The sequence below is a fragment of the Microcebus murinus genome, chromosome 15, assembly GCF_040939455.1.
Source record: "Microcebus murinus isolate Inina chromosome 15, M.murinus_Inina_mat1.0, whole genome shotgun sequence".
NCBI lineage: Eukaryota > Metazoa > Chordata > Mammalia > Primates > Cheirogaleidae > Microcebus > Microcebus murinus.
In genome coordinates this window covers 54,679,818-54,694,245 of record NC_134118.1, presented here as the reverse complement: position 1 = coordinate 54,694,245, position 14,428 = coordinate 54,679,818, and positions in this window count along the sequence as shown.

The window sequence follows — 14,428 nt, the reverse complement described above, 5'->3', positions numbered from 1 at the left end:
GTGTTGACGGGGTAACGTTGTCTCAAATCTCTCCCTCCCCCTCCCTTCTTTTGCAGGTCGCGCTCTCGTGCGACGCCCCGCCCACCTAGCCCCACACTTCCCAGCTCTCTCTCCTCGCCTCCGCTGAGTGAAGTAGACGAAGGGGGCGGGTCTGAGGAATAGATGCCGCCGGCCGCGCGCGCGCACGGGCCGGGCGAGGCCACAGCGCGTGCGCGGGTTCCGAGCGCCACGCGCTTTCCTTTCCTCTGTAACCCCTGCGGGCGGCACGCTCCGCCCAGTCTCCTCGCTGTGCGCGTGCGCCCCGGAATCGCTTCCCTTCCCAGGCCCGGGTTCGCGTTAGCGAACTCCCGCCTCTCCCGCCTCTTTGCTCTTGCTCCGCCCCGGAGCTAAACGTGCACCAAAGCGGCCGTGGGGGCGCGCCCCGGCCGGGACGCCTGGCCGAGGGCGCGGGCAGGTGGCTTGTGGGAGGCCGCGGCACAGTTTATGTGCAAGGCGCAAACCGAAGAGGGGAGTCTCTCTCTTCCCAGGGCGCCGTTGCGCTTGTCGGAAGCCGGGAGCGTGGGCGCGCAGGCTGAGCAGCTCTGAGAAGTTCAGGCGACGAGCTGGAGTCTTCCTGGAGTAGAGGGAATGTGCGGAGCCCTCACTGGGGTTCTTTGGCATCAGCAATCTCCGTGCTGCTTGCCCTGGCACCGAGCAGCCAGCCACTCCTCGGTGGTTTTGGCCAAGGCTGCTCTTGTGGAATTTTTTAGACTGAAGTTCTCGTTATTCCTTGAATCATAATGTCTGCGGCGGTGGGGTAATGGGGAGGATGAGGTGGTCCTTCTTTTCGCCCCTTCAGCTTTATTTACAGCTTTTGTTTTATGTACCTGAGATGTCTTTTAGCCTCTCAGATCCTTAAAATTTTGGCATGAATGTTACCTCTGAAGCCTGCCCTAGTCTGTTGTCTTGTGTCTCTGAGCCTTCCCCCAGGAACTGCGTGGTTTGATGAGTGAACGAGGGTGTATCAAGGGAGTGGCCGTTTTCTTTTAATTTTAAGGAACCTGTGGGTTGGAGGACAGGTATGGGCAAGCCGTGGGGGCTTATGGTACGAGCTAATGAGTGCTTGTTAGGGTAACGAGAAGTGGTCCTTTCTGGCTTTAAATGAGGAGGAGCAAAGTCTGGAAAACTACAGTCTAGCATCAAAGAATAGGTTTGGGCCTTACGCTGCTGGTTTTGGAGGAGCCACTGAAGATATTGACGGGGTAAATGACAGGATTAAAACTCGTCCTAGAGAGATTATCTAACAACCGGGTGTATCAAGGATTGGAGGGGGGAAAAGAATGGGAACCCAGTTAGTGGGCCACCATATTTGTGCATGAAGTGAGGACACTCAGAATTAGTTATTAGAGCAGGGGTTGACAAACATTCTCTCTAAAGGGCCAGGTAATATTTAGGCATTATGGGACATACGGTCTCTGTTCCAACTGTTCAAACTGCATTGTGATGAGAAAGCAGCCATAGAACTTAAATGAGTGAAGTGCCTGTGTTCCAATAAAACTTTATTTGTGGACATTGAAAGTTTAATTTCAGGTGTCATGGACCCTTATTCTTTTGATTTTTTTTTAAATCATTTAAAAGTGTAAAAATCATTATTTAGCCCTCGGGAGGGAAAGAACAGCCTGCAGTTCATACTTTACTAACACCTGCATTAGAGGTACTTTTTTGAGGCCAAAGTAAACAACTCAATTGGAAATAAGTAAGTGGCCATATAATCTATCCTCCAATATAGAACACCTTTGGAAGTAAAAGAGGGCACTATTAATAATTATACCTGGAGAACAGAAGTAAAATCAGAAAATCTGAGGCAAACCTAAATGAATAGTCACCCTAAAATTAAGGGTTAGGAGAAGTCAAAATTGCTTTAGGACTTGGTAACAGAACGCAGAGGTGCCAATGATGGAAATAGGAAGATGGAGAAGAACTGGTTTTGGGGAAAAGATAGTGTAGCAGTCCCAAGCGTCTCATACAATTGGGACAACATTGATAGGCAGGAACAAAGCACCTCCAGAGGCTTCAGAGCAGGTCGCTCCTTATATCTTATTGGCCAGAATTGGATCATTAACTACCCCTAAAACAGTAATTGACAAGAAGCAGGGGACTACCATGGTTGCTTAGTGTTGGTCTGGCTTTTGGCAGTTCTTATGCAGGTCTGTGCTGTGCATTACTGGACATTTATCATCTCTAGTTCCCACTAAATTACTAACACACCCCAGGCATTGTGACACAGAAAAGCAACCCTTCCTCTCCACACTCCCTAGAGGGGTAATAATGGTTGAGAACCATTGGCTTAGACCATCAGGATTTACCTTGGAGCTAAATTTTGTGTGTGTAGGTTTTTTTCCCTGATTGGTTTGGAAGGAAGAGAAGAATTGGACAGCTAAAGTTCTCTTGTCAAGGAAGTGACGAGGGGAATGTTGGGTAGCTAACCAACATTGCCTGCCGTGGAAGTAAGAAAGTTTTATGTCTTTGATAAAATAAATGTTTTCACTTCACACTTGAAGCCTCCCCTCCCCCAGCTTTTTTTTTTTTTTTTAAGTTTTCTAAGTAGATTATTCTCATTGTAGGTCCCCTGAACTGGTCTAATTGGAAGTTCTTCCTATTTTCTGCCCTAGATAACAATCTCTCTCCCAATAGGATACTCCTGTTTTTTTTTTTTTTTTTTTTTTGAGACAGAGTCTCACTTGTTGCCCAGGCTAGAGTGCCGTGGCGTCAGCCTAGCTCACAGCAACCTCAAACTCCTGGGCTCAAGCAATCCTCCTGCCTCAGCCTCCCGAGTAGCTGGGACTACAGGCATGCGCCACCATGCCCGGCTAATTTTTTCTATATATATTAGTTGGCCAATTAATTTCTTTCTATTTATAGTAGAGATGAGGTCTTGCTCTTGCTCAGGCTGGTTTTGAACTCCTGACCTTGAGCAATCCGCCCGTCTCGGCCTCCCAGAGAGCTAGGATTACAGGCGTGAGCCACCGCGCCCGGCCGGATACTCCTGTTTTGAATACTGTGAAAACTTTCTAACTGGTGACTTGCTTTTAGTCTGTCTCTATTGCATTCTTCCATGAAGGGACTAGTCTTGTATTCTGATTTCCTTTGCTCAGGTATCAATCTCTGGGAGTGTTCAGCAATGTAAAGAGGACAACTCAGAATGCTCAGTTTGCACTTCAGGGCTTCGAGAGATCCCTAAATGGCTTCCCTGCCTTCCCCTTCTGCACATGGCAAACCATCCCTCAGATGCCCTTTGTTATGGTGGTATGTTTCCCCTTACTAGTAGTCCCATGCCCCACACTTGCTAGGTTCATTCCCACTCCAAGACTTTACTCATGCTATTTCTTCCCTAAGAGTGCCCTCTTCTCTCCATCCAAATTCTGTTTCCTTCTGATTCTTTTTCTAATTCTACCTCTCCCCAAGGCCTGTGTCTGTATCAGCCCACACTGATATTCTTTCTTTAAATTTCCATAGATTCCTTGCTTATACCACCCATTTTGGCCTTTTATTTTATGTTCTTTTTGACTATTCTGTTATTGCAACTGTTCTTTTACCAGGATTTCTCTTTTTGCCCTTGTAGATGCTCTTTTTCTTATTCCTTCCTACCTTCCTTTTCTTCTTTATATTTCTACCTTTCTTAGAGGTCATCAATAAGCATGTGTCATCTACATTCTTTTCTTCTATTGTTACCTTTTCCCCCCTGACATTTGATCTACTTACTGATTTACCTATCATCTCTGACTTCTCTCTGGGAGATAGTAATATTAGTACTGGCCATCAAAGATTTCCATTTCTTTTCCCACACTCATGGATTTCTCCTTTGACCTTAAGCATGGCCAATGAAATGTGATTAGAAGTGACCTGTGCTATTTCCAAGCAAAAGCTTTAAGAACCTGTGCACATTTGTCATGCTCTCTTTCCTTTTCCATGGTGACAGAATAGTTTAGTTATCATTCCATAACAAACCACCGTAAATCTTAGTATAATAGTTTAGAAGTCACCATTTGATTATCTCTAATGGTTTTGTGGGTTGAATGGGCTCACTGGCAGTTGCCTAATCTTGCTTAGGGTCTCTCACTTGGTTCCAGGCAGGTATTGTCTGGGGCTGGGAAAATTTGGAGTCTGAACTGGCTTGCTAGAATGGCTAAGCCTTTCTTCTTCTCCATGTTGTTCTAGGGACTCTCTTCTTCACTTGGCTTCTCCAGCAGAGTAGCCTGACTTCTTACATGCTGGCTCAGGACTTTCAAAAGCACAAAAGCAAAAACTTCCAGTTCTTTCTAAGTCTTAGGCCTGGAAATAACATATTCTATTGATAAAGCAGTCACAGGGCCAGCTCAATATTAAGAGGAAGGGAAATAAACTCTTGATAGGGGCTATGGGAAGAGTGACAAAGAATTTGTGGCCATCTTTAATCACTACACCAACAGTGTGTGTCACATTATCTTGGCTTCCATCAGCCAGGGTCCCAGAGTCAGGACAAAGTAGAAAAGAGCTCCCAGCTAACACACACATTCATATGAATGAGAAATACATCTCTGCTGATCTAAGTCACTGAGATATTTGGGATGGTTTTGTATCAACTTTTCCGTACTAATATAAAAATTGGTACTAGAACTAGGGCACTGCCATAACAAAAATCTAAAATATAAGGCATTGACATATATAAATATGTTACAAATATTAGCAGTTAGTTTTAGGCAGCATCCAGCTCTGATTCACTTATGAATTTCCTATTAATAGTAAACCTAGCTCAGAAATTTGCACCATGGTATCAATAAATATTTCTTAAATAAAAAAGACTTTCTTATAATTATTTTATGGGAAAACACTTTTCCCCCCCATACCAGATGTTTCTTGAAATATGGAGGGGGTACCACTAATGTAACACTTGACCCTCTGTTCCAGTGCTATCAGTGAATTTTTTGATGTGTAAGTTTGGCACAGGTGCAGCCCACTTTCTTCTTCCCCTTCTCTTGGGAGCCATGCTGCCTACAGAAAGTGTGCTTCTCTGCTACTTCATATTGCAAGTTTTATAGGGGCCTGCCCCTGCCAAGGGAGGCATGGGGTAAGCTGAATAGGATAGGCTTTGTGGGGAAAGGGAAACTGTGGTTTGGGAGCTAAGTTCACTTCCGGGGAGTGACAAAACCTGTTTGAACTTTCACAAGGGTAAGAGTTCGATGTTGGACATTAATAATTTTGCACTTTAACATGAAGTTGGTACTGATTACGTTGGGCCATAATTTAGAAGAACAAAGTGATTTAATCTCTGAACTTTTCATTTCTCCTTGGAAAATTTGTATTGGGAGAGGGTCAAAAATCAAATTGGGAATATCTTATTGGCTCTTAGTTATTAAAATATTTGATCCTCTTTTAGAAATTCTGATAACATTGGCCCAGGTGGAATTTGACATGGCAATAGAACAGGTTGTGACTTACACCCTTGGATACAGAATAGCATTGGAGCTGATTTCATTGATATATTGTTCTGACCCATTCAGAGCATTCTGGAGACAAAATCTACACTTTACTGGTGGCCCCAGGAAGTCCTATAAAAGAGGTGAAATCAGTATTGGAGAAGTGGTCTCATGAAGATAGGAGCAGTACTACCATAATTGACTGCTGACTTCTCACCCAAGGGGATACCCATATCCTAGGTTGATCTTAGTGAATATGCCCAAAGGGTTAAGGCAATGGTTTTCACACTTTTTTGCTGACATACCCCCAAAAATAATTTTTAAGTTGAAAAAATTTTTAAGTTTTTTTGTCCTAATTTAGGTTGCAAAAGATGTAATTTTTATGGAATGTTAATAAGAATATTTTAAAATAAAAAGGATTGTGCCACTTAAAAATGCATTAAATGAAATCCAAATCCCATGAAAATTAAACATCATTCGTTTTCACAGAAATTTGATGTTATTTCCTTTTTCTCTTTGAATTCGCATTTGTATTTCACTTCCCCACAGAATTTTCTTTTAACATATTTTATGCTTAAATGTGTTTTATTGCTTACTGTATTATTCTTTTCTGCAATAAAAAATTGTAATTTAAAAAATTTCCTAGACCATAAGGTTCTAAAATTTTTTTAATTGAATTATCATTACAATTAGTACTATATAATTGATCATACCTACATTACAAATCTTATAAATAATAAAGAGAACTAAAATTTTATGGGCAATACGTGTTTCAGTGAAGCAGATGGAGCTCTCCTCTCCGTAATTCACGTATTTATAGGTGAATGTAACATTTTACTAGATGACAAAATAGGAAAACATATTGGGAGATGATTAAGTGCAGGGCTTACAAAAGGTAAATAAATGATTGTTATGTGCATTATTTATAATAGAAAACTATATCTAAATCTGTTACATAAATGGTAAGAATGAAAAATGAGGTGAGAAATGATTAACAAGCAACAATGAACAGACATGTTTGGGTAAAAATGAATATAGATTTACAACATTCCATAGTCTTTTGGCAAAAATTAATGAAAATATTTTCTCCTACAAGTCTGAATAATTGGTCAAGAAAATAAGAAACACTAACTTACCTCTGAAATACATTCTTTTTTTCATGTAATATCGATCTAGTGGAAAGGATATTTGGAATTTTTTTGTCTTTTTTTCTTTGAAATCATTTGGAATGTGCAACTGAGACACAGGAGAATGAGACTTGGCGTCAAGTTCTTTGTCATTACTGAGCAGGTGTGCCTTGTAGCTGATTGGTAATTTCCAGAACATTTTTCAGAAACCTTACATATTTGAATCCTGAGATAGATGTATGGAGCATGAAACTTATTTGTGGATTTGTTACCTGGATGAAGTAGGGCACAATCTCCTTCAGTATTTCTCTTTGCTCTCTCAATCACATTCTTTGGCATCATCCAGAAATGGAAGAGGAAATGGCATTAGACAAAAATTATCATAACTCCCAATCCACCCACATAGCATGTCTGAACTCAGAACACCCACACACACCAAAATACCCAATTTCTAGCACCATGCTTTCTTCTTAACAGAAATATGTATAAGGAAAGCTAGGCAATCTTCCTGTAGGTTTATCATGCCCTGATTAAATAAAAAATGGTATCAATATAGTGTTTAGAACTATTCCTTTGTATGATGTCTTAGAGGTTTTTTGCACACCAGAGCAATTTGTCATAGTAGGATCCAGAATGGGTGAGAAGATGCCTGTCTTTCATAAGTAGGAAAAGAATGATTTTTAAAGGGAGTTGGAAAAATAGAATTGATGTGACATTTCAACTTCAGTCACATTTCAGGCAGCTCAGTTTTGGGAAAGACTAGGTGAAAGCTGAATAAATGGAGTAGATTTCTTTAAACTCTTCTGTGCTTGTGTTCTTAGGAAGTATTCATGGAGTCCCAGGGTAGACTTACTCCAGTTTGGAGACTAGTAAGTTAAGGGAATGAAATTAAGTGGGGAATGTGATGTAGTTGTAGGGAATCCTATTAACACTCCTGGCCTCTTGGGTCACCCCCTCCTCTTCCCCATGGAGTTAAATACTTGATGGTGGAAACTGGTGAGAAACCTCAGCCTCTTTGGCCAGTTGTACTCTCGAAGCCAGGCTGCCCTCAAGAATCATGCCTTCTGGTCTGTTGCTTTATGCCGCAAATTTTACAGGGTTAGGTCTGTGGAGTGGGTGGGGGGGAGGATTGCAGTTGTCCTGCACTGCCAGCCAGCGACTCGGTGGTAGGTCTGCCTAGTCCTGAAGTTCAGTGTTGGGAGGCCCACTGTTGCCACACGGTCCCCAGAATCAGCGTTAGCAGTTGGAATGACAATTCTCACCTGTCTACTCTTCTGCCTATTTCTCAGTTGGTTTACAACTTGGTAGGAAAGAGGAGAGTGGTTTGCTGGGACTCCCAAACCTTCAACACTCTCAGTCCTTAACAGTGCTGTGTGTATTAACGTATACCATGATTTCCTAAGTTCTTTTAGTCATGAAGGTATGTTTGATCCTGTTTTTATTTCTAAAAATATTCTGTGTATATTACATAAATTTGTACATAGCAGTAAGTATAGTTTATTTTCAAAATGTTATTTTTAAAGGTACTATTACTGGACAATGTATTATATATAAAACATCAGAAGAGTTAAGTTAAGCAGAAAGAAAATTGCTCTATACCCTTTAAACAGTTGGTTCTCCAGGATACAGTATTGCTAGAGTTTCACAGAAATTGAATTAATACATTAACGATTGACTCTAAGGAAATTAATAAGACTTGCTACTCTGTTTCTTCCTGTGCTATATGTTACCTAGTTTGCTAAGCCTTGCTTTTAACATTTATAAAACAATGATACAAAATATGGCCATCATATGAGAAAATAAGATTTTAACCAAAATAAAGAAGTGATTACTATATTAGAAGTTCTTCACCTATGGCTCTCTAATATTTCAAGGAACTGGTAATTTTTAAAGGGACACATATCTATGTTGTTGTATTAGGTCATTAAATGTGAAATGTCCAATTTAGAATCAAAAGTTTAGTTTATTACATCACAAACAAGAAGCAGTACAATTAATCAAAGTATGTGCCTAAACTATCAGCACAATTTTTCCATCTTAATAGTGGCTTATTAATGCTAGCAGTGAAGAAGCCTGGAGAATGAATGGCAATGAAATAGTGCAAGCTGTTTTCCATAGCTTGTTGAAAATTGAATACTTTTACGTGCAAGAGGTGGTCCAAAGACTGCAAGAAATGGTAGTCAGTTGGTGCAAGGTTTGGTGAATACAGTGGATGACAGAGAGTTTCCAAGTCCAGCTTCTGTAGTTTGAGCAGTGTTGTTTATGTGATATGTGGTCCAGTGTTGTCTTGCAAGAAGATTGGCCTGTCTCTGTTGACCAGTCTCAGCTGCTTCATTGCAAGCATCCTCATCATTTCATCCAGTTGCAGTAGACATCTGCTGTAATTGATCGATCAGGTTTCATGAAGCTGTAGTGGATAATACTAGTGCTGGACTACCCAACAGACACCATTAGCTTTTTTTGAGGAATATTCAGTTTTGGACTGTGTGTTGGAACTTCATCTTTATCCAACCATCATGCCAAACACTTGCAGTTGTCAAAAAGAATCCATTTTGCATCATACTTAACAACATGGTATAGAAATGGTTCACCTTTATGTCATGACAGCAAAGGAAGGCAAGCTTCAAAACTATTTATCTTCTAAGGCTGGTTTAATTCACATAGAACCCATCTATCCAGCTTCTGTATCTTGCCAATTTGTTTCAAATGATCCAATATTGTTGGAATAGTAACGTCAAACCTTGTTGCTAATTCACCCAAAGGATGAGGTGGAGATGGATTCTCTTCTACTACAGCTTTTAGCTCATCATTATCCATTTTGGTCTCAGGTCACCCATGTGGCCCATTTTCAAGATTAAAATCACCAGAATGGAACTTCTCAAACCATGGATGTACTGTGCGTTCATTAGCCACATCCTTGCCAAACACTCCCTTGATATTTTGACCTGTATGCACTGCATTGGTTCCATGACAGAACTCATATTTGAAAATAACATGAATTTTTGACTTATCCATGGTTTCACAAAAATGACTCTAAAAATATGTGAAAGATAATCACAAGCCAAAATATGCATTTTCAAGACTGAGGATGTGCCTTCATGATAAAAATAAAACAAGAAGTATCAGAGTGAAATGTTAGAAACATCAACTGTCATACTTAGTACTTGAGGAAATCAGACATTTCATTCTTAATAACCTAATATAAGCACTTGTGTCTTTAGAAAGTGAACTGCTTTTTAGATAGCAAAAAAAAAGAAAACCACAGAAGTTAAAAGCTTCGGTTTAATGCAAAACAAACTGTTCTTGAATCCTCTATAATAAATTGGTGCACATAATTCAAGTATTGTCATACACTAACAGAAATTTTGACTAGCTTTACTTTGTTATGGTTACTGAATAGAAGTTTTCCAGTATAACACTGATTTTCAGCAGCATGCAGGTGCAGAAATTTCTGATGAGAAGAACCGAAAGATCATACTTTGATTCTTCTTTTTCTCTTTCCTCCAACATTCAATCTAACATCAAGTCCTATTGCCTCTCCAAGATATTATCCCAAATCTGCCTTACTACATGTCTACTGCTTCCATCTTAGTACAAGCCATTAGTAGCTTTCATTTGAACCATGACAACAGCTTCTTGACTGGCCTCTAGGTTTCCACTATTATCTTCTTAGAGTTCATTTTCTGTCAGTCTCTTAACATTATAAATCAGACTCTATCACTTTTCTGCCTATACCTCAATAATGTCTTTCCCTTGCAATTAGAATAAAATCCAAACTCCCTATCATGACATACGTGATTTGTTCTATACCTTCCCTCTGGTTGCTCTCAAATCACTTTCTTTGTTCATTATGCTCCAGTCATATTGATTTCTGTCCTTGCTTGAATACTTCAAGCTCATTCCTACCTTAGAGATTTTGCATTTGCTCTTTTCTAGGCCTGGGATTCTCTACCCCCAGATTTTCTCATGGCCAACTTCTTCTCATAATTCAGGTCTCTGAGCTCAGATGTCTACTTCTTTGAGAAGCCTTACCCTGACCTCTAAAGAGTTCTTACTCCCCCTCCCCCAACTTTAACCACTCTTTATCTTGCTTAATTTTCTTCATAACATTTAACACTACCTGAAATTCTTATATTCTGCATGTTTATTATCTGTCTCTCTGGTAACTTTCAGTAGAATGTGATTCCAGGGTGGTAGGGCTAGTCTGTCTTGTTTCCTGCTATATCCTCAAAGCTTAGAAGAAAGGTTGGCATTTGGTGTGGGTTATTAAATATTTGCTGACTAACTGAATGAATCAAGGTCAAGGTCAAAGTCAGGAAAGGCCTTTCAAGAGGACTTTATCTTAGCAATTTGCCAGAGTTCAGAGTTGTGGCCCTTCATTTTAAGCCCTCAGAAATCTACTTGTGCACATGGAAGTTTTTTTCTTCTAGGCAGAACTTACATTGACCAAGATACGAGATTGACATGTAAAATCCCTATGCCAATTTGTTAGTGTTCAGTAGGCAATATAACTATTACATGGACCTAGACTTGTACTGATACAATGTATTGAAAAATTTCTCCCTATGGGCTGACATACAAAGGATAGTGAATTAAATCAGAAAGTTTTTGGGAAACATGATGGCTTTTATATTTAAAAACATTTATTTATTTAACAAATATTTATAGACCTCCAACTATCTTTTGTATACTGGGCTTGTACTAAAGAGTCAACAAAGAATAATCTCAAGTACCAGCCCTTAAAGATTTTTAGTCTAGTTGGGGAGACCTACTATAAACTAACAATTATAAATCAATGCCAAAAGTATTCTTTTAAGGCTAATTCCAGGGTGATATGGGAGGATCTAGAGGGGGACCTGAGCCTTGGGGGACTGACCTGAGGGCTGAGGAGTTAGGCTCCAGGAAAAGGGTGCTGTGGGCCCGAGCAAAGGTCTGGAACTAGAGAGAGCAGAGGTTTCCAAGAAGCACAAGCAGTGCAGCGTGGCTGCAGTGGAGAGACGGAGGTTGTGCCAGGGAGAGATGAGAAGGCTGGAGATAAGATTCATGGACTTAGGTTTGGACTTTATCCCTACAAAAAGTAAAGTGGGGCCACTGAAAGTCTTTGTTTTGGTGGGGAGGCAGTTTATCTTTCAGGTTACCAGAGTACAGCCACTACTTTGCATGCCTTTCTTTCCAAGAACTTTCCATGAACGTCTGGCTAAAAGTACACAGTCCTTTCCTGGAGCACATGACCCTTCCTTTACCTGCCCCAGCCTCTTGTTCTTCTCTCCATCACATGCTCTGTGCTCCAGAAGCACCAAACTTCTTGGTTTCCAAATGCACTCGCCATCCTTAATTATGCTTTTGTATCCCCCCAACTCCTGCTGGCACCTCACCTGGCCCATTTCCAAAAAAAGTTACTGAGTTATCCTTCCAAATAACTAAAGTAATACACATTCTCTGTAACAAGCCAAAGAATGCACAGGTGTAGAAAGAAAAAGTTAAAACTTTCTCCTTTCCTGTTTCGCACACACACACACCTACACACAGTATAAATATATATATATATATATTTTTTTCTGGCATTTGTTCAAATACTTTCTTCTTGCCTATGTTCTCATATAGATATATAGATTTTTTTTTACCTAAATAGATTTGTGCTATTCAGTTTGTGCTGCCCCTCCACCTCCCTACAGAATACCACGGACATTGATAGGCACCTGCTGGAGAGTGTAGGCCCTATGCTTACACTCACCCTACAACTACCATAGGAGGGAGGCACCGTTGCCCTCAGTGGGTAGACAAAGAACTAAGAAGTGATTGATTTGCTCAAGGTCACACAGCTAGTGATTGTGAGGGCAGCAATTTGAATTCGGGCAGTCTGGCTCCTGAGTCCAAATGGCTACTTTGGACTTCCTTTTACTCCCAAATAATGCTACTTTTGTTCTTTTTGATAACTTCACAATATTCATATGGACGCCCAGAATGTATTCAATCATTTCCCCTATCGATGAATGTTGAAATGGCATTGATAAAATGTCCCATTATGCAATTCTCCAAAGTGGGATTTGAGATCAAAGGGCATACGTACTTTTATTCAACATGGCCAAATTATGTTCCAAGGATTATGTAGCATTTTCATACCCCCAGGCAACATGAGACAATATCTGTTTCCCTATACTCTTACCAATCCTGGATGATGCCAGTATTTTTAGGCTTTCTTTTTTCTTGGCAGTGTGATCAATAAAAACAGTATACCTTTGTTTTGATTTGCATGTTTCCTGACTACAGGTGAAGTTGAGAATTTTTCTATACGTTTCTGGGATGTTCATGTTTCTTGTTCCATGATTTTTCTGTTCATTTCCTTTGCTGTCCATTTTTTCTGTTCGGTTGTTTGTGCTTGATCTTTTGGCAGAGGGTGTGGGGAGGGTGGAAGGATGTGTATGACGGTAGTAATAGTAACCCTTTTTGTGACATGTGTTCAAATATTTTCTCCTTGTCTATGTTCATTTGCCTTTTGATTTTGTTATGGTATCTTTTACATTACAGAAGTGTTTGATTTTTGTGTGGTCAAATCTGTTGGTCTTCTCCTTCATGGCTTTTGGCTTTCCATGGCTTTTTCCATTGACAGGTTTGAGGCATTTCTCTTTGTTAGGGACTGAGACAGCCCATCAAGATTCCCCCTGGACGGTGCTTGGTGGACTTGGGTAACATTTGTCTCAGGTCTTTTATTTCTACTTCCCAGTGTCCTTCTGAGGAATCTATTCTTTCTTGGGATTTGTCATTACATTCAGCTAGACTAAAGCAAAGCCTTTTTTTGGCCTGGAGTCATTTGTCCCTGTTAAAGTGTGTTTGCATGCCTTTGCTCTCATCCACTACGTGGTAATTTTCTATTTCTCCTGGTTGTAGGAGTAATCCTCAGGCTCCTTCTATTTATTTATTTTTTGAGCCATCCTCAGCCTTTGAGTCCTGAAGCCTTTTCGAGATGGTTTAGAGAGAAGGTGAACCCTTGATACAAGCACCTCTCCTAAAGTCACACAGCTGGAAACTGATCATTTGCATCCAGGCAGTCTTATACTTTACCCATTTCCCTGACATATATTGCAGGGCTGGAGGATCAAGTTTCTCCAATCTTGGTACCTGTGCCGAAGCTGCCCCACAGGCTGGTCCTCTTGTGTGGGAGATTGCTGCTGCCACTCACCAATCCCCTTAGACCACAGAAGCGGACATTTGTCGAGCACTTGCTGGGTGCCAGGGAACAAGGGAAGTGCTTTACATACTTTGTCTTATCATATCTACCATGCAGTAGGGGCTGTTCTCCCTCTACTTTACATATGGGGAAACTGAGACCCGGAGAAGTTAAGTACTAATAACTTGGTCAAGATAAATGCTAGTAGGTTAAGGGCCAAGATTTACCCTTATGCTCTCTCTCCTGCTTAGGAGCTGGTCTCCTGACTTCGTGCTTCTGGGGAGGACTCTGCTGTGCATGTTTTCTGCATGTCATAGCTGTTTGCTAGCAGCTTCCTGGAGTCAAGGGCTAAGAGTACTTTTAGGAGAAGAAAGTCTAGCTTAACAGGGAATCTGGAAAAGAGGAGATGACAGGAACTGTTCCCTTCAGGGGGACCTGAGCAACGCATGATAGTGAGTTCCCATGGGGGCAGGAGATGGAGCACTAACTACTAAAATGGGGGCTGTCAAAATATTCGTTATAGCTGGTTACATTTTGGCCTTCATCTTAAATCAACAGTTAGCAATTGGCTCTACTTTATTTAATATATGGGTTACATTTTGCTTGTTTTCATTCGTTTGGCTACTGTTGATGCCTTAAATATTACAGCTGCCTACTACAGCCAAAGAGCTCTAGCAGAATTACTTGAAAATAGATTC